The sequence below is a fragment of the Manis javanica genome, chromosome 9 (assembly GCF_040802235.1).
Source record: "Manis javanica isolate MJ-LG chromosome 9, MJ_LKY, whole genome shotgun sequence".
Classification (NCBI taxonomy): Eukaryota; Metazoa; Chordata; class Mammalia; order Pholidota; family Manidae; genus Manis; species Manis javanica.
In genome coordinates this window covers 81,075,028-81,096,190 of record NC_133164.1, presented here as the reverse complement: position 1 = coordinate 81,096,190, position 21,163 = coordinate 81,075,028, and the positions used below count along the sequence as shown (strand labels likewise).

At 38.9% G+C, this 21,163-nt stretch overlaps 1 pseudogene; it reads left to right on the top strand.

Annotated features, from left to right (window-relative positions):
- The first annotated feature begins 6,169 nt into the window (after positions 1 to 6,169).
- Positions 6,170 to 20,946, top strand: LOC140843417 (histone-lysine N-methyltransferase SETD2 pseudogene; annotated as a pseudogene).
- Positions 20,947 to 21,163: the final 217 nt, after the last annotated feature.

Here is a 21,163-nt window from a genome sequence, read left to right as displayed (position 1 = left end):
TCTTGTATGGAACAAAGAGTTGAGGAGTATTACGTTTGCCATGTAGAGATGCCATAAATCAGATGGCCTTCAACTGGCATTATCCACTCTACAGTGATATTTGAATCCATAGCCAGTGCTGTTACAGGAGCATCACCCTTTCTAATGGAGCCTCTAAATACCACCAGTACCAGCAGGGAACAACTTTGTACTGGAGTTCCATTTAGTATTTTGAGGCTAGACCAATATATTTCATCTCTTATCGCTGTGATTCTTGCCCACCACAACATTAAATCCAAGCTTCTAGGAAATATATATCATTCAGTTAACAAATATTTGCCAAATATTTATTAATAACAACTGTATGCTAGGCATTATTCTAGGCTCAGAGAAAACAGCAGTAAAGTAAATAAATTCCTATCATAAAGCAGGTATGTTTCAAGAGAGCAAGAGAAACAACCACTATGTAAAATTGTATATTTTATCTTTATAATTTTATGACTTATAAATTATATATATATTTATTTATAATTTTATATTTTATAATATATTTATATTTGTATATATTAGGTGGTAAGTGCTATCAAAGCAAATAAGGCAGATAATGAAGTTAGGAAGGGCACATGTATTCTGAGAGGGGATTCTGTATTACACAGAGAGCTCAGGTAACATTGGAGCTGCAGCTGAAAGGAGGTGAACTGGGGAGTCTGGAGGGAATGAGAAGCGCTTCCTGTAAAGAAACAGCAAGTGTGAGAACTTGACGAGGAGGAAGTGTGCTCTGTTCTAGCTGGAGCAGGAAGGGAGTGATGGGGAGATGAGCTGGAATGGTGATGAGTTGGGCTGTTCAGGGGCTTGTAGGTTTTTGTAGGGACTTGCTTTTTCCCTGAGTGAAAGAGGAAGCCTTTGGAACGATGGGATTTAGGTGTGTTTGCATTTACACTTAACTTGGTTTGACCTGAGTTCCTCCATTTTTGCTCCCACCTGTGAATTCGTATCCATTTTAAGAACTTTTTCTTGACTCAGATCCTTTCAACTCGAAGTGCTGGAATTGACCTGCGTCTACCCCAGCTTTATCAAACATGGCTTTCCGTGCTGCCCCTAGACCTCCACTTCCCTCAGCCCCCAAAGCAGATAACACATTTTGCAGTGTCCCAAGGGGGCTCTCCTAACACCACCCTCCCTGAGGTCTCAGGCTCTGCTGCCCACCACACCTCACCCCCTCTTGCTGTCATCTGGTCACCTCTAGTTATCCTCTAACTCTGATGCAAGACATTTGTCCCCAGATCTTCCTCTTCTCTCCGACACCTGCCAGCACCACACGGACATCCTGGGGCTGCCTGGCCTATGCCCTGCTGTGTAGTTCCTTGATCCCAGTATCTGACACTTTTCCCTTGTTTGGTTCAGCCATCTGTGCCCACAGCCACAGCTTGGACCTCCTTTTCTTCAGGTTCTCTCTATCTCTGACATTTTAAACTCTAAATAGTGTGGAATGCAGTGGGACATGAATGAACAGATTTAAACATACAGCCCAGCCTTCCATCCAGCTTTCTCTGTTCCTACCTGCTCACCCTTGTGACACTACGTGTTGGCTTCCAAGGGCAGCTCAAACACTTGGTCCTGAGGCACATAGTTGGGCTGCCTTGGACCATGGATGCCCTGAGTTACATGCTCAGGGGATGCAGTGGTTTAGTACATGGGTACTGGACTCAGACATAGTCATTTCAATCCCATTTCTACCACTTTCTAACTGTGTAATGGGGCAGGCTGCTCAAGCTCTCTTACCTATAAAATAAGTATAGAAAGTGAAACTGTGCAGATACCTGTGAGGAATAAGTGACCTAATGCAAAGGGGGTTCTATGTATAGTGCTTACCAATAAATGGAAGCCAGTGATATGTTACTGTTTTTTTAAGATGAGTGAAGAAGTTAAAAACTATTGTTGTTCCATGGGGTAGTGTCATATATTTCCTTCTTGTTTCAAGTAGGAATTTAAACTTTTGAAAAGCTTCTATCATGGCATCTCCACACAGCTCTGTGAATGCATCTGTACCCTGTGCCTTTCTCTATTACCTGACTTCCGACCCCACCCCAAGCCTAGCTGGGGCCAGGGGAAGACAGTGGGCGTAGGTGGCTTTTTTAAGCCTCCCTAGGCTGTAAGACATTCTTCTCTTCTTTGGGTTCATTCATTGGGGATGTATGCATGGTACATGTTTTCCTCTTCTTGCACATGCATGGCTCATTTCTGCAGAGTAGCACAGAGAAGCTATTGCTCAAGAACCATTGAAAACATTCAGTCTTTTATTTTTGCTTAGTGATCACAAAAAGGGTGAAAAGTATAGTTCCTCTCTTAGCAACATGCCAGGTTTCTTTAAGGGGATGGAGCAGCACTAATTGCTTCCTCACGTATTCACTGCACATTCATTCCTCAGCCCACCACACACTGGCTTCTTCTGTCACCGCTGAATCTTTCCGTTGGGTCCCTGGGTGAGGAACCTAGAGGACGGTGGAGGGGACCACAGTGCTGAAGGGACAAAGTATGCGTATATATTCAGAGCTCGTGCAAAAATGTGGAGATCCCAATTCCAAGGAACGGGTTTGGACAGTTTTTAAAGATAAAAATTATTTTAAAAAATGCAAGGTCAAAAGTACTTACTGCAGCATAACTATATAACATAACTCATGACAAAAAGGACAAAAAGTAAAGGAAATCATAAGAGAGCTTTTAAAAATATCCAGCTGAAAAACTCTTTTACAGAAGTTTGATAGAGCAAACCAGTTATGAAAGTAATGTAAATGATTTTAAAAGTCCATTTATAAGATGTTTAAAATAGATAAGATAAATATGAATAATACAGAAGTAAAAAAGATGGGCAAAATTTTACCAGGCAAATATAAACAGAAAATAACAGGGTGGTATACAAATTCATTTTTAGTAAAAAAAGAATTTGAGACAAAATACAATAAATGTGTCCCAAGGGGCATTTTCTCTATATTAAATAATAAGTACAATAAGCAGTGAACTTTACATGTACTTTTATATACAAATAATGTAGGATCAAAATAAAAAGCAAATACCCCATTAACCAGCAGTTTTACTCTGGATGTATCTCAACAGAAACATATACTTCCGGTCACCAAAGGGAATGTCCTAGAATATTTTTAGCCGTACTTTCCATAATAGCCCCCAAATTGAAATGATCCAACCATCACCGGTAGAATGGATAAATTTCAATGGAGTATTATACAACACAAAAGAGGAATAGTCATGTGCAGTAGTCTATATGAACCTTGGTCAGAATGCTAAGCAAAGGCTGTCCACCGCCGATGAGCACATGGTGAATGATTCCATTTACATGAAGGAAGAACTGTAACAAGCAGAGCTTGTCTCCTAGGTTGAGATCCAGGAGAGGGGTTTCTCACTGAGGAAACTGGGGAGGTAACCAGATGGGGACACAGTGGAGAGCGGTGGCTAGGCACTGCTCACAGGAATATGCCAACTTTGTGAAAAATTTTCAGGCTGTCCCCTTGATTTGTATAGTTTTCTTTAAATATATTTCATTTTAGTATAAAAATTTCAGTATGAAGGAAATATAATCAGAAATACTAGAGAACTGTACAGAAAAAGTATTTTAGAGATTTTAGCATTCTGCTTCATGGTTTTTGCTTAGAGAATAAACAGATTTTTTAATAATATAGCTAGATTGAATTAATTAATGCATATTGATATTATACCTCAAAACGTACATGTATGTGTTTACATACATGTATATACTTACATTTTTTTAAACTGTTAATCCTATAATATACCAAAAAGAGATCCTTAAAGTCCCGGAAGTAGGAACTGTGCAGACCATGAAACAGTCTGAAACTACCACGTGGCACACTAGATACTGTTAATACTTTAAAGAACTACAAAATTAACCACTTGGGTTCTCTCTTAAAATAAGTGTTTGGCTAGTGATTAAATCAATATGACAATTACAGATTATAATTATAATTACTTTTTAGAAGGTAAAAATGATAAAAATAAAAGGTTCATTAAAGCTTTTCCAGATGTCTAAAGCTATATTTGGGGCAACGATTGTAAGTTCAGTCTTAAATGCTTTGATATTTTTTAACAAACAAAAATTAATTAATTATGTTTGCAATTCAATTTGACAAGACCAGTATAAAACAAACCTAAAAAAATAGGAGGAATAAGTATTAAGAATAAAAGCAGTAATGAAATTATTATTACAGACAAAAGAAAATAATGCTAATGAATCAATCTAAGTACTTATTCCTTGAAAGGAAAAAGGAAACAACACAATATTATAGACAGACCTCTGGCAAATGTAATTATGAGTAAAATGCTACTAAGATAAACAAAAAACCCAATTAGATAGAAATTTTTTGAAAGATGGGGTACTTTATACCATTTTATACCAATATGTATTTTTTAATTGCAGTGATAGATAGCAAACCTGGGAAGTTGCAATTACAAAAATTTATTTAGACAATAATACCCTAATAGATGCAAAAGTATTGGAGGAATTCGAAAGATTATCAATTAATAGTTTGAAGTCAGACAGTGATTGCGAGTTTTTTTCAGACTCCTGAGGAGTCCTTCTGGGTATGATTTGGCTTTTCCAAGTACTCACGTTGCCATTTGATCTTGGCCCATCTGCTTAACCTTTCTGAGTGAATGGATGAACCAGTGAATGAGTGCTCATTTTACAGGATAAAATAGCCTCTCACAAGTTACAGACTGAAGTTAGGTAGTATATGTAAAGTTCTTAGCACAGGGCTATTAAATAGAGAGCATTCAACTTAACAGTAGGTGTTATTATTATCAAATGTCATGGAAATCACAATATCAATGAGTAAACTTGATATTTATGTTTTTTTCCCCAGGTTATCCTGATCCAGAAAATTTTTCCTGGACAGACTATCTGGAAGTTCTCAAACTTATACAGTTCCTGCTGAACTTTTTAAAATGGTATGTTTGTATTTGTATACACTCTTACCTTTAAACATTGTCCATATTGACTTCATTTGGCCATTTAAAATTATTCTACTGTTTTCTTTTTAAATTCAAGTGTTCCATTCATAATGTTTACCTTGCTTTTAGTTAAAAATGCAAAGGAGGGAACTCATTTACTGTTTTTCCTGTCCACAAATGCAATGGTGAGATCCCTCTTTGAAGAACACAGTAGCCTCCTACCCCCCACCAGCCCCCTGGGCTTCTGAAGGCTCCTTATCAGCCTCTGATGACAGAGTCCTTCATTTCTGGTTCTGTTGATCCAGTCAGAGCTTTCACGATCTCAGGGACTGTTTGAATGTCGACAATGAATAAAATAAGTGAATTGTATGTAGCCTGTGTGTGTAATAGTTCTATCCATTTTGAGGGAAACATTGCTTTTAGCATTTGTTAGTATATCACTTTTTAAATTCCAATTATGCATATATATTTATTTCAGGGTTGAACCAAGTATAAATTATTTTGTAAAAAAAAAAGTGTATTGAGATATATAGATATCTTGCCATACATACCTTGCCATACATACCAGTAATAGTTCTGATGACAGCACCAGGAGATGTAGCAGTTAGAAGCCTGAAAGAACCACTGGTTAAAATTGTATCAGAATTTTCCCAAGTGGACACTAAACAGGACACAGTATCTAATAGGTCAGAAGAGAACATAACTCAGAAGTTGAATGAGCAAGCAAATATTTCCTCACAAAGAAGAAGATTCCCAGATTGGGAAGGAAGAAAAAATTCTAGATTGTTGTAGGAGTAATTTTGGCTCTAAAAAAACAGGTTGTAAGAAAAAATCCTCACAATCTGAAAGCACCTTTCTTGGTTCATAATCTGAAGAAGAATCTCTATGGACTTCCTCAAGTCAAAGATCACATGATTTAAAATTTTCAAGCATTGAAAAGGAAAGAGATTCAAGAAAGAGCTCAGCACCGTTAAACAGTGAGGATTTAGGAAAATCGTCACTATCTAAAATAGAGAGGGATGATAAATATTTTAGCTACTCAAAACTTGAAAGAGATACTCTGTATATATCTTCTCGATGTAGATCAGAGAGAGAGTGAAGGTGGAGAAGATCTCATTCTAGATCTGACAGAGGCTCTAGAAGTAGTTTATCCTATTCCCAGTCAGAACGATCCCATTATTATGACTCTGACCGCCGTTACTATAGGAGTTCCCTTTATCGAGAGAGGGCATGCTATTTTTGGCCATGTACAGATAACAGGGCACAAGAGAGTTCTGACTCAGAAGATGAGGATAAGAAGACATACTTGAGGTGTACCTCAACTCATTGTCATCCTATTCAAAATCTGATTGGGACTACAAAACTGAGTCCTCTTACTTAGAGATGGATAAAAGAAGGAAGAATTCATTAAAACTAGACAGAGAATCCAAAAGGACTTCAGAAAGTGAAGCAATGAAAAGATGTTGTTCTCCCCATAATGAACTGGGATTTGGACGGGGCTCATCATATTCCAAGCATGAGAATAGTGCTTCCCGTTACAAATCTGCCACTTCAAAACCAACACCCAAATCTGATAAATTTAAAAATTCTTTGTGTTGTACAGAATTAAATGAGAAAATCAAACACTTTCATTCTTTTAGCTTACAGACTCCTTGTTCAACAGGTAGTGAATTAAGAATGATAAGGAAAATTCCTGAAAGAGAAAAAACTGGGTCTGCATCTCCATTAAGTCGATTAAATGATTCACCTACTTTAAAAAAGCTAAATGAGTCACCTATTTTAAAGTCTGAATTTGTAGAACATGATAGCCATGATAATATTAAGGAATTCGACTCTTTATCTAAAATGAAGTATGATCAGTTAAGAAGTTATTGTCCCATAGAATCAGATAGAAATGGATCTCCTTGGGCAGAATCTGATTTGGCAACATTTTGCACTTCTAAAACTGACACTGTTTTGAAGTCTTCTGATGATAGTGTGACTGGATCTGCAGTACCTTGTCTGGTCAAAGCATGCATGCTTTCATCAAATGGATTTCAGTATATTAATAGATGTAAAGAAAAAGACTTGGATGATACTAGCATGCAGAATAATAAATCCGAAAGCCCATTTAGAGAAACAGAATGTCTGGTGTCATCACACCAAAATAAACTCATGTCTTTGCCAGTTATGACTGTAGATTATTCAAAAACAATAGTTAAAGAACCAGTTGACATGAGAGTTTCTTGCTGTAAAACCAAAGATTCAGATACATACTGTACTTCAAGTGACAACATTCCTCCTTTGTGTCATTTCAAAGCTGAAAATATTGAGCCTTAAATTACAAAGATTTCTGCAAATAGCTTTATGACTGTACATTTGAAATCAAAAAGTTACATGTGATAATATGAATGTGACAGATCACTCAAACTTCACATGTGAAGAATATAAGCAGAGTGTCAGTAGTGCTAGTTCAACTTGTGTAAATCATTTTGATGATTTATATCAACCTGCAGGGAGTTCAGGTATTGCTTCATCTCTTCACAGCCTTCCACCAGGAGTAAAAGTAGACAGTTTAAATCTCTTGCAGTGTGGAGAGAGCATATTTCCAGTTCAGGATCCTATTCTGAAGTAAAAGCACAGCGTTTTTAAGGCATGCAGGGAAAGAAACAGTAGTAGAATTAGGTAGTGGCCTTCCTGATTCAGGAGGGGGATTTGCTTCCTGGGAAAACAGGCATGAGAGTGGGCTATCTGGAAAATGTGTGCAAGAGGCTCAAGAAGAAGGGAGTTCCATATTGCCTGATAAAAGAGGAAGATCAGAAATCTCTTTAGATGAACAAGAAGGAAGAGGACATACACATACTTCTGATGATTCTGAAGTTGTATTTTCTTCTTGTGATTTGAATTTAACCATGGGAGACCACGATGGTGTAACATATACCTTACAATGTGACAGTAGTGGCCATGCCTCAGAGATTGTGTCTACTGTCCATGAAGATTATTCTGGTTCTTCTGAAAGTTCAGGTGATGAAAGTGATTCAGAAGACACAGATTCTGATGATAGCAGTGTTCCAAGAAACTGTCTTCAGTCTGTTGTGGTTGTGCCAAAGAATTCTACTTGTTCTTCTCAGAGCAGTCAGAGTTATAGACACTATTATAACCACTTGGAAGATGAGAGATTGGAGTCAAGGAGACATTCATATGAGGAAAAATTTGAGAGTACAGCAAGTAAAGTCTGTCCTCAAACTGAGAAGTTCTTCTTTCATAAAGGAACAGAGAAGAATCCAGAAATTTCTTTTACACAGCCCAGAAGAAAACACATAGATAACCACTTGCCTGAAATCGCCCATCCTCAGAGTGATGGAGTTGATAGTACAAGTTATGCAGATGTGAAATCTGATCTTCCAGGTCATCCAAATTCTGAGGAAACAATGGAAGCCAACATGGTTTCTAGGCAACAAGGAGAGCTGCCAGATCATTATTTAGATGATTCTGAAGATGTCACAAACAAATCTCAGCATCAGACCATGTTCCCTTATAGGCCAGATAGTAGACTGGGAAAAACAGAGTTGAGTTTTTCTTCGTCTTGTGAAATCTCCCGTGTAGATGGCTTCCATTCATCGGAGAAGCTCAGAATCCTGGGGAGGGACTTCTCTCAACAAGAAAAGCCTACTACCACATAAAAAACTTTACAGCAGTTATGGAGCCTATGGTGGGCACAAGATTGAGCCAAGTAAAGACCAGTATAGTGGGACTCATAATTCTTGGCAAGGCAATGGCTACTGGGATCCAAGATCAGCAGGTAGACCACCTGAAACTGGGGTTGTATATGATCAAATTCAGGGTCAGGTACCTGATTCCTTAACAGATAATCGCGAAGAGAAAGAGAATTGGGATCAACGAAGAGCTCACCTTTCACGCCAGTCCAGTAAATTTTTCCTATCCTTTCAGAAGGATAAGGGGTCAGTGCAAGCATGTGAAATAAGCAGCAATTCCATTAAGGACTATTTAGCTGTAAATGAAAAGAAAGATCTTTCAAGAAACTTAGAAAAAACTGATATGAAAGATAGAGGGCCTCTTAAAAAAAGAAGGCAGGAATTGGAGAGATTCTAAAATTGATGGTGAGCTTCAGGACAGAAAGAAAGAAAGAGTGGAGTTAGAGCAGGGAGAGACAGCAGTGACCCCAGGCACAACACTGGTTGGGCCTTCCTGTGTCATGGAGGACTTCAGGGACCCACAGCGGTAGACGGAATGTGCCAAACAAGGGAAGATGCCTTGATACTTTGATCTGATTGAAGAAAATGTTTATTTAACAGAAAGAAAGAATAAATTTTGAGATACTAAGCGAATACAGTGTGAGTGTACACCTCTCTCTAAAGATGAAATAGCTCAAGGTAAAATAGCGTGTGGGGAAGATTGTCTTAATCATCTACTCATGATTGAATGTTCTTCTCGGTGTCCAAATGGAGATTATTGTTCCAATAGACGGTTCCAGAGAAAACAGCACGCAGATGTGGAAGTCATCCTCACAGAGAAGAAAGGCTGGGTCTTGAGAGCTGCCAAAGACCTCCCTTCAAACACCTTTGTCCTGGAATATTGTGGTGAGGGGCTTGATCGTAGAGTTTAAAGCCCGGGTAAAAGAGTATGCATGAAACAAAAACATCCATTACTATTTCATGGCCCTGAAGAATGATGAGATAATAGATGCCACTCAGAAAGGAAATTGCTCTAGGTTCATAAACCACAGCTGTGAACCGAACTGTGAGACTCAGAAATGGATTGTGAATGGACAACTGATGGTTGGATTTTTTACCACCAAACTGGTTCCCTCAGGCTCAGAGTTAATGTTTGACTGTCAATACCAAAGATATGGATAAGAAGCTCAGAAATGTTTCTGTGGGTCAGCTAATTGCCAGGGTTATCTGGGAGGAGAGAACAGAGTCAGTATGAGAGCAGCAGGAGGAAAAATGAAGAAGGAATGATCTTGTAAGAAGGAATGATCTAGTAAGAAGGATTCAGGGTATGCAGAGCTGGAAGCTCTGACGGACAATGGGGAAGGCCTGTCTGATAAAAACCAGGTGCTCAGCTTATCCCTACTAATGGTTAGCATTGAATCTTTGGAGCAGAAACTTACCTGTCTCAAGCTCATACAGAACACACACTCACAGTCTTGCCTGAAGTCTTTTCTGGAACGTTGTGGGCTGTCTTTGTTGTGGATCTGGATGGCAGAACTAGGCGATGACCAGGAAAGCAACCAGAAGCTTCAAGAAGAGAGTATAAAGACTTTGGAACACTTACCCATTCCTACAAAAAATACGCTGGAGGAAAGCAAAGTACTTCCAATTATTCAATGTTGGTCTCAGACCAAGACTGCCATCCCTCCGTTGAGTGAACAAATGGGTATTCTAGTGAGAATATATCACGTGCTCATACAGCACTCAACACACCCGATCCTTCCACCAAGCTGAGCACAGAGGCTGACACAGACACCCCCAAGAAGCTCATGTTTCGTAGACTTAAAATTGTTAGTGAAAATAGCATGGACAGTGCAATCTCTGATGCTACCAGTGAGCTAGAAGGCAAGGATGGCAAAGAGGACCTTGACCAGTTAGAAAACATCCCCGTGGAAGAAGAGGAAGAGTTACAGTTACAACTGTTACTTACACAGCAACTTCCTGAATGTAAAGTGGACAGTGAAATCACTGTGGAGGCCAGTAAGCTACCCACATCTGAACCAGAGGCTGACACTGAAATAGAGCCTAAAGAGAGCAATGGCTCAAAACTAGAAGAACCTATTGCTGAGGAAACACCATCCCAAGATGAAGAGGAGGGTATATCTGGTGTGGAAAGTGAGAGGAGCCAGGAAGAGCCAGATAAAACAGTAGATATAAGTGATTTGGCCACCAAGCTCCTGGACAGTTGGGAAGACCTACAGGAGGTATATCAAATTCCAAAGAAGAGTCGAACTGAAAAGCAGAATACAATAACTGAAAGAGGAAGGGATGCTGTTGGCTTCAGAGATCAAACAGCTGCCCCAAAGGCTCTAACAGGTCAAGAGCGAGAGATCCAGACAAGCAAACTCATAATAAAGAGAAAAGGAAATGAAGGGGCTCCCTCTCACCACCTTCTGCCTATGAGCAGGAAACGAAAAGGCCAGATGGCAGATATGACACCCTAACTTCTAAAAATAAAGTACGAATTAAAGACCACAATAAACTTTCTACAGATGAGTGTCGGAAATTGTTTGAGCAAGAGGTGGCTCAGTGGGAGGCTCAGAAACAACAGCAGCAGATGCAGAACCTGGGAGTGACATCTCCATTGCCCTGTGACTCTCTTGGCTACAATGCCCCTCATCCCTTTGCTGGCTACCCACAAGGTTATCCCATGCAGGCCTATGTATCCCATGCAGGCCTATGTGGATCCCAGCATCCCTAATGCTGGAAAGGTGCTGCTCCCCACACCTAGCATGGACCCTGTGTGTTCTCCTGCTCCTTATGATCATTCTCAGCCCTTAGTAGGACATTCTGCAGAACACCTTGCTGCCCCTCCACCTGTGCCAGTGGTGCCACATGTGACAGCCCCCGTGGAAGTTTCCAGTTCACAGTATGTGGCCCAGAGTGATGGTGTGGCACACCAAGACTCCAGCGTTGCTGTCTTGCCAGTGCCAGCCCCAGGCCCAGTCCAGGGACACAATTACAGTGTTTGGGATTCAAACCAACAGTCTGTCAGTGTACAACAGCAGTACTCTCCTGCACAGTCTCCAGCAACCATATATTATCAAGGACAGACCTGTCCAACTGTCTATGGTGTGACATCACCCTATTCACAGACAACTCCACCAATTGTACAGAGTGAGGCCCAACCAAGTCTTCAATACAACCTGGGACAACAGATTTTCACAGCTCACCCACAAGGAGTAATGGCATAGCCAACGGCGGCCGTGTCTACAATAGTTGCACCAGGGCAGCCTCAGCCCTTCCAGCCACCGGAGATGGTTATGACAAATAATCTTCTGGATCTGCCACCCCCATCTCCTCCTAAACCAAAAACCATTGTCTTACCTCCCAACTGGAAGACAGCCCGAGATCCAGAAGGGAAGATTTATTACTATCCTGTGATCACAAGGCAGTGTCAGTGGGATCCTCCTACTTAGGAAAGCCCAGGACGTAATACCAGTCTTGAGCATGGAGCTGAGTGGACCTGGGAACCCCAACATATGCTGAAAACCCTATCAGGACCTCAAAAAAGCCTAAAACAGCAGAAGCAGACACTTCCAGTGAGCTGGCTAAGAAAAGAAAAGAAGTATTCAGAAAAGAGATGTCCCAGTTCATCGTCCAGTGCCTGAATCCTTATTGGAAACCTGAGTGCAAAGTGGGAAGAATTACCACAACTGAAGACTTCAAACACCTCGCTCAAAAGCTGACTCACAGTGTCATGAATAAGGAGCTGAAGTACTGTAGGAACCCAGAGGACCTGGAGTGCAATGAGGATGTGAAACTCAAAACCAAGGAGTACATTAAGAAGTATATGCAGAAGTTTGGTGCTGTTTACAAACCCTATGAGGCCACTGAATTATAGTGACTTATGGGGCCAGGGTGGGAGGACTGGTGAAGAAGGGTGCCAGACTCTGGGGAGAAGTCCTGCGGGTCCTCTCTGCTGCACCCCACTGTCAGGGCTGTGCTGCTGATGACACATCACCCTGGGGAATTCAAACTTGCAGATTTCAACTGAAAGCCACAAAAATGAGCTCCATCTACAGCAAGTGATCCCTGGTCGTGAGCTGTTGGGGTATGGTTGTTAGAGGCCAGCAGAGGCGAGGGCTTGTGGAAGACTCTTTTCTCTAAGACCTGGGCCAGGCCTGACCCCACTCTCAGACCTGGGTCTCCTTGGCGGTGCTGTCAGCGCACAGATCCATGCGCATACCTCCCCATGACCCCTTACCCTGATGATCTGTGTTATATTTTAGTTTATATTAAATGTGAATATATTGAAAATAATTTGTTCTTTCCTGGTTTTTGTTTTCTTTTTTGCTTTTAGCCTCTCCATGCTAGGATCACAGGAAAACTTTGTAAGGACAGTTGAAGTTTTCCTGCAAGGTTTAATTTGCTATCGTGTAAGTATTCCAAAGCAGGCTGCCTTGTGGTTTCAGCCAGCCTTGTGCTATGTTGATAAGATTGATTTACTGCTTAAAATCACTTTACTTTATTCAATTTTTACCAAACATTTTATGTAAAAAATAGAATCAATTAAAGAAAAAAAATGGTTTAATAGCAAAGTTATGCAGTTTTTAAAATCTATTTTAAAATTTATATTTGTAAAGGATCATATTTATCCTTTCTAACCATTTATTAAATAATTTTGCCTTCTAGGTTGTATACTGCATAACTGGGCAGTGAGAATATTAAACAATTTCTTAATTTGTAAGGTTAATTTCACAAAATAAGAAAAAAACCATATAAACCAACAGATAAACTATAATAAATTCCTTTTTGGTACCTCGATGTGATCATTAATGAATTTATGATTTAATCAGCCTCTGTGTTCTTACCTATCTTGACCAAAAATTCGTTTCCCCTCTCACAGGTTTTTGAAACTGGATAAAGTAATGTCCATAAACTCTTGAAACTAAATTCCAATGTATTAAAGATCTGAATGTACGATGAGTATTACTTTAGAAAAAATTTAGTAGCGTATGTGAGTTGCTGAGTTTTGCATGACTTGCTGCACTTGTAATGTTACAGAGGTTGCCTCATGGTTTTCTGCTGAATATGAAACTTAACGTTGTGGGTAAACGAAACCCCAGGTTAATTCGTGTTGCTGCTATTAAAGATGCTGATGACCAAAGAATAAAGGTACATGTTTTAGATTAGTACATTGTTATGCTGGCATTTTCACTGATGCTTCCTGCGAGGCTGGCTACAGAGACTGATGTTTGGCACAGTAGAAGAATAAAAGCTTTGACTGACTTCAATTCTAGTCACATGTCTTTGGGTAGAGAGCTTTCTAACTGATGTCTGTGTGAAATGGGAAATCTACAGGTTAGACATGACTAATTTTGAGAGGGATTCTAATAAATTACTGTTTGAATTTGCTGTTAAGACTTGATAATTTCTTAAAGCTTCTTTTTGTTGGTATTATCAGATTTTTCTGGAAATTGTTGTCATTGAACACCTTAAATATTAACAATTAAGTATATGTTTCCTACTCTTATTTGTCATATTAAAAGAAAATAGAAATAACACTCAGTGACCATAACTAAAAACAAAAGGTTAGATTTTGAAATAAAGGTTTGACTAACAGATTTCTATGTAGTCCTTGTTGTCACGTCTGGTTTTTTAAAAATATACACACCTTCAAAATGAAATTTTCCTAAAATTCAAGGTTTACATTTTTCTTATAAAGAAAGCTGAAAGATGGGGGATTCAAAAAATCCTCTATAGCATACGATAGTTCAGAAATTATTTTCCACCGAAACACACTTTATTTTCATAATAATAAAAAGATTGAAGTCAATTAATTTTAATAGGCACTATTAAGCAGGATGTGTTTAAGTTCAAAACATAGTTTGATATAATTTAAAATAAATCTTATTTACTATATGCCTAATTTGAGAAAAAAATATCTAATTCATCTATCTCATTGAGAATAATCAGGACATGTATTTTAGTAAAATGTAAAGATGAGTATTTGAGTTGGTCATAGATTATCAAGCCATAGATTGACAATATTGTTTATTCCTCTGATGATGAAAAGAATAACTGCTGAACACTAATCAGAAATAATACGTTGGAGGTATTTTCTGCCATATACCTTGTTGTCAATGTTTTATTTTAAATTTAATTTTAAGCATATTGCTTACATTTTTTTTTATTTGTGCCTTTTTATTGTTTACTTTTATGGCACTCAGAGAATGACTTTTGAGTATCAATTCATAAATTCAGTAAGATTTTGTCATTGAAAATGAGCAGGGTTTTTCTCTGAATTCTTGTTTAACTTTCATTTTAAAGCTACTGCATTTATAGGAAAAGCTAAATCTTAATAGTATATCAAAGCTTATTTATAATTGTAATATTATTTTCTATTTCTAATATACATACTGTGGTGTCCAGTTGAACACATTTGCTATCTTATCATATGATTGCATTAGATTAGCACCTTACCTTAAAGAATCCTTTGAAAAACTTCAGCTTCAAAAGTGAATTTGGTATATTTCTTATTTACCATCTCAGCATTGTTCTTTTTAAATCTCCAAGAATTTAGCTGATCCTTCCAAAGACATATTTTATGTACATTCTCATTTTTTTTCTTTCATGATAATTGCCATGTCCTTTATTAGAGGAAAAAGAGTTGAAGAGTATCTGGTACTTCCACAGGGTTAGAGGGAAACAAGTAAGTGTTACCTTTGTGGTTATGGACATAATGGAAATTCCTTTAGGATTTTAGGGCTAAGTTAGGATATATTTATGCAAGTAACACTCTCTACTCGAAAAATGATGCTATATAAAATGTGAAATGAATTGCTTCCACATACCATTCAGTATGTCAGTTTTGGAATGGACGTAAATGTCTTAGGGCTTGTGCAGTGCTTTTGGTCCCATGAATAGCCTCGGACTTCTTGCAACCCATTCCTGGGATGGACCATCCATTCTGCACCCTCCCCTAGTCAGTCCTGCAGTCGGATAAATGCTTGGCCTGCTCCATGATATAGAGAGGAAAAGTTGTCTGTGGGCTGGTAATTTTCTGAACAGAAACAAGATTCAGAAGTACGGCTTAAAAATTCCATTCATCAAGGAAGAAAAGGAATTGGTCTTCAAAAAGACACTGAAAATAAGTGTCAGTTTTTTTCTCTGAATTTTTAAGGAGCTTGAAGATAGTGAATAGGGTCATCTTTTTTCAGCTGAGAAAGCAATTGATCTCTTCATCCAGTATATTCCTATATTCCTTTATTAATGTGATTATATTCTATAGTTTTTCTCTTTCCAAGTCAGTATCCTTCAAAAATTATTTTTATTGCTGACATCTGCACATAGTAGATTCTTAATATATATGTGCCTGTGTGGGGGAGTGAGTAGAGGGACGAATGGCATTGCATGTACTTTGGCATCCTATTATTTGTGTGAAATGATTATTAGTCCAAAAGTGCTCTTCTTTCATCCTTCATTTCTCTTCTAATTACTCTTCCATCGAAAATCTAACTAATTTAGCATCAGGTGCTGTCAAGACTCACAGGATAAACTGATCTGGGTTTGGATTCCAGCTCTGACTCTTATTTAACTGTGTTATTAACTTGGTTATGGAACTTATTTGAACTTGCCTTGTCTGTAAAGTGATGTGGTTAATGATACCTACCTCATGGGCTTGTTGTGAACATTCAGTGAGTAATGTATGTTAACTAACTGACCTGTGCCTGGCTCGCTCTATCACTTACTAGTTATTAGTCATTAGGGCAAATGCCCTGTGCTGCTCTCCCGAGATGCCTTCATTTTCTGTTAGTGAAGGGGGCCTCATGGAAGTAACTGTCATCAGTAGATGGACGTGGAACAAGCCCACACCCTCATGGAAGTAACTGTCATCAGTAAATGGACGTGGAACAAGCCCACACTCCTTGTGAACAAAACGGGTTTGATTGGAATTCTGCAGAGGAATGCTTAGGTGAGCATATGTGGTTGTACTGCATGCCTCTGTTGGAATGTTGAGAGTAGAGTCAGCCTGTCGGATAAGAACGAAATTAGTAGTAATGTTAGTAATGACCACGATAGCACTTAGTTTTTGTCAGACAGTTTTCTAAGGCCTTTATATGCACTAGTGTATCCTCACCACAACTGTGTGACATAAGGTTCATTATACCCATTTTAGAGATGAGGAAACTAAGGTCTAGAGAGGTTAAGTAATACCAAGGTCATAAGGTGGTATATGGGGAAACCAAGTTTTATACCACAGCTTTCACAGAGGTTTTCAACTTGAGAGCTTATAGTCTTCCTACTCCTTCTACTCTTATGTTCTACTAGTTGTTACAAACATCCCACTTCATAGTGGGGGAGCAGTGATCTAGGATGGGAAGTAGGGCTCACTTGTAACCCCCACACTACTTTGCCTTTTGTGCTGAGCCTGTTGCCTATCCTGCCTGGAGGTTTGTGTGTGGTGCTGGCATTCCCTGGCTCAGTGTGGCAGATCCTGTGAAGACTGACTTTTTTCCTATCATTCCCCAAAAAGGTAGTTGCCCTAATGTGCTTAATTCTATTTTTAAAACAGCTTTCTTGAGATATAATTCACACACCATAAAATTAAATGGTTTTGAGTATATTCCCAGAATTGTGCACCAATCACCACTAAGTTTAGAACATTTTCATCCCCCCCCAAAAAAAGCAATCACTCTTCATTCCACTTCTCCCTCCACACCTGTGATTCACTTATCTATTTTGTGTCTCTGTGGATTTACCTGTTCTGAACATTTCATTTACAGGGAATCATATATGAAATCATATAATATGTGACCTTTTCTATCTGGTTTCTGTCACTTAGCATGTTTACAAGGTTCCTCCATGTTGCAGCATGTGTCAGTACTCATTCCTTTTTATTTCTGAATCATAATCCCTTGTATGGGTATACCACATTTTGTTTACTCATTCATCCTTGATAGACCCTTGAGTTGCTTTCAGGCTGTTTTGAATAATGCTGCTGTCTCACCCGAGGGGGATTGCCCCTGGGCAAGTTCACTCTGGATTCGGTGAGACCAAGTAACAACAATGGAACCTTAGGGGTAAAAGGGTTTATACCAACCTTTATCATCACAGTGGAAGGTCCAGTGCTGGAATCATGTCTGCCTCTGGGGCAGTCTGCATGCAGCAAGCCCATCTCCATCTCTGCCTCTGGGGAGACCACTTGGCAGAGCTCTTTATGTAATAGCACCAACAATAATGGCTCATTGCCAACAGGTGTGTGAGCATTAGCCTAGCAATAGGTCAATTAATCATCAAGTAGTTAAGGGTCAGGTGAGGATCCTGGCCATAGAAACTTCCATTTTCCCTACAGCTGCTAGGAACATTTGTGTATGTTTTTGTATGGACAGATGTTCTCATTTTTCTTGATATGTATCTAGAGTGGAATTGCTGGGCCATATGGTAACTTTGTTTAGCATTACCAGACTGTTTTCCGAATTGGCAGTACCACTTTACACTTCCACCAGTGGTACATGAAGGTCCCAATTTCTTCACATCCTTACTGACATTTGATGTTTTCTTTGTTTGCTTCTTTTTAAATTTAAATTTTATTAATTTATAAATTAAATTAATTTTTATTAATTTTTAACTTTTAGCTATCCTTATATGTTTAGATCCAAAGACTCTGAATTATTATAGTCTCATGTGACCACTGATAATACCTGGTCTAATAGCAGTGCGATTCAGTGATCATTGCTGAGTGGTTGCAGTCGTAGAAACAGTAACATTAGTGGATGTGGTCGTGTCAGTCTCAGAAGTTACAGAAGTAGTAAGAGCAAGAAGACCCAGTTATGGAACATGGACTTTGTTCCAGATATTTACTAATTATGTCATGTATTACATCTTTATCTTAACAACTTTTAAATTTATTTTTTATTGAGATATAATAGACATATGACATTATATAGTTTCAGGTGTACAGCATAATGGTTTGATACTTTTATATACTGCAAAAATGATCACCACAATAGTTTACACAACAACTCTGGCATGGAGAATTTAAGTATTTTGACCAAAGTTTCACAACCAGCAGTGAAGAACTGGATTTAAGCTCAGATGTTTCTAACTCCAAAGCCAGTGCTCTCTCATTTTAGCAGTTACCCTGTAGCTGTGCTAAGCTGTTGCAATTAGAGACTATGAATTGTCAGCGCTGCCGATGGGGTAGCCGTGGCCTGACTCAAGATATTCTACCTTCTTGTTCTCATAAGTCTGCTGGTACTAGTCAGTCCAGATATTCAGATGTTATTCTGTAAATAGTAATTTGGTTGTGTATGGTTTGTTGGTAGGTGAGTTGTAAGGATTTCCTCACTATGGCAGAGTTTTAAGATGCTATTTTCCCATTGTTTTGATTACTGTGTTTATTAATCACTATGGTTACTCCCTAATAAATATTTATGATGTACTAAATGTGTATCTTGTTCAATTTATAGCCAGCTATTATGTTTAATAATTATTCTTTTGTTTGGAGGCAGAGTGTACTCTGTTATATTTGAAAACCCATTACTATCACTTTATCAGGAAATGCACATTAAATTACAATAAATGAATGGATGCTTTTAGGAAGTTTAGCCTTTATTTGGAAAAAAATGTATTATTCTGCAAATAAATGTGAAGGGAGTACTTTAAACAGAATAATATTTGATAACTATTTGTTCTGTGGGAACTGCAACTAAGCTGTGAAATGAATTATAAATGAATTCCAAATACATGCTTTAGGAAGTTCTAATGAATCATTAATAAATTGAGTCTCTTCAGCAAGTCTTTTCATATTTAACACATTAACTGGATACAGATGAGTGTGGCTGTATTCCTATGAAACTTGTACTTGTGGACACTGGAATTTGAATTCCATATAATTTTCACATGAAAATTTTCTTGAAATGTTCTTCCCTTTATTTTTTTCAGCCATTTGACTTTTTTTTTCATTTACACAAAAACATTTTAGGTTGTGGGATGCACAAATACAGGTGGTTTGAGCCCTATTTAGCCTGTAGGCCATAATTTGCCAACTCCTGCTTTAATGGATACTCTATACTGATAGATTATGAGATGAACTTAGTAAGGTACTACCTTTATTGTAAGCAGTTTTGTATTTGTGCCTTATTTTCAAATACTTGATTTTTGACCCAAAGTACATTTATATATTATTTTCAATCTAGTTTTAGAAATTCAGTGAGAAGAGGTAGGTGATATGAGATGTACCATGTAATCAACAGCTTCTGGACTTCATAGTTGTCTTGCCAATGGGTTTCAGCCCCAGGCAAGTTCCCTATGGATTCAATGATAATGAAGAATGACAAAGGAACATTCCTGGGGTGAAAGGGTTTATTACCTGGCTTGTTCTCCCAGCCACAGGTCGAGCACTAGAATTACATCTGCATCCAACAGTCTACAGACCTGTAATCCTCCTTCATCTCTGCCTCCACCCAGAACATTGAGCAGAGCACTGTGTATAGTGACTCAGTCAATAAACGCTTACTGCCTGTGGGTGTGGAAGCAGTAGCCTGGAAGCAGGCCAGTTACATCACCAAGTAGTTTAGGGTCAGGTGAGGATCCTTCACTTTACCCACACTCTACCCCTCAAGGAGTCTCACCTTACAATCTACACACTCCCAGTCTTCTTCAGTGGTCCCTGTGTGACAAAGCTGGAGCACTGTAACCAGATTCCGCAGCAGCAACAGAGGATAAGAGCAACATAGAGATAATAACAACATTAAGATACAACAAAATTTTGTTACAGGTAACAAAAATTATGATAATCTTCAAGCCTGAAGAGGTTCTTTCAGCTATATTCAAACCAATTCTACTCAAATAAGTTCATGACTCAAATTCAGTAGTAGTATGGATAGGGAGCTCCATGCACGCCAGTGAGTAGCAGCTTTTTTGCTAGGGGTGTGCCCAATTCACAAAGACCTTAAGGGCAATAAGACACATGTTTTAATGACACCAACATAGGCACATATTGTCCATCAGGTAGGATATGTGCAAGAGAGTGTGACAGGACTGTAGCAGGAAGGGGGTTTCATCCAGATCTAGTATACCATACCTGTACCCCTCTCCCTTTGGGGGTTACTGAGGAGTCTATATATAGTGCTACTGGAGGTGCATGCACTGTCCATAATGATAAAACAAAACTCCCCAGTAAGATGCTCCTACCACAGGATATACTACTGTGATCTTTAGTGGCCACTCTGCTGTTACTCCAGAAATACAGGAGGCCAGCTTCCAGGGCTTGTCTCCAAAGTGCCAGGAGGGCCAGTGTCTTGCCAATGAGTTTCAGCCCAGGCATGTTCACTATGGATTCAGTGTGACCAAAGAAATTGACTGCAAAATGCTCTTTTGGGGTGAAAGGTTCTTACAAAACTGCCGTCTGGCCCATCTCTCTCTCCTGCTCCCACAGCAACAATACCAGCCCTCCCCCTCACCTCTCAGGTACAGATAAGCCCTCTGTTGCCCAGGTAATTACCCACTGATACGGAGATGAAAGTTGCAAATGAACTAAAGCC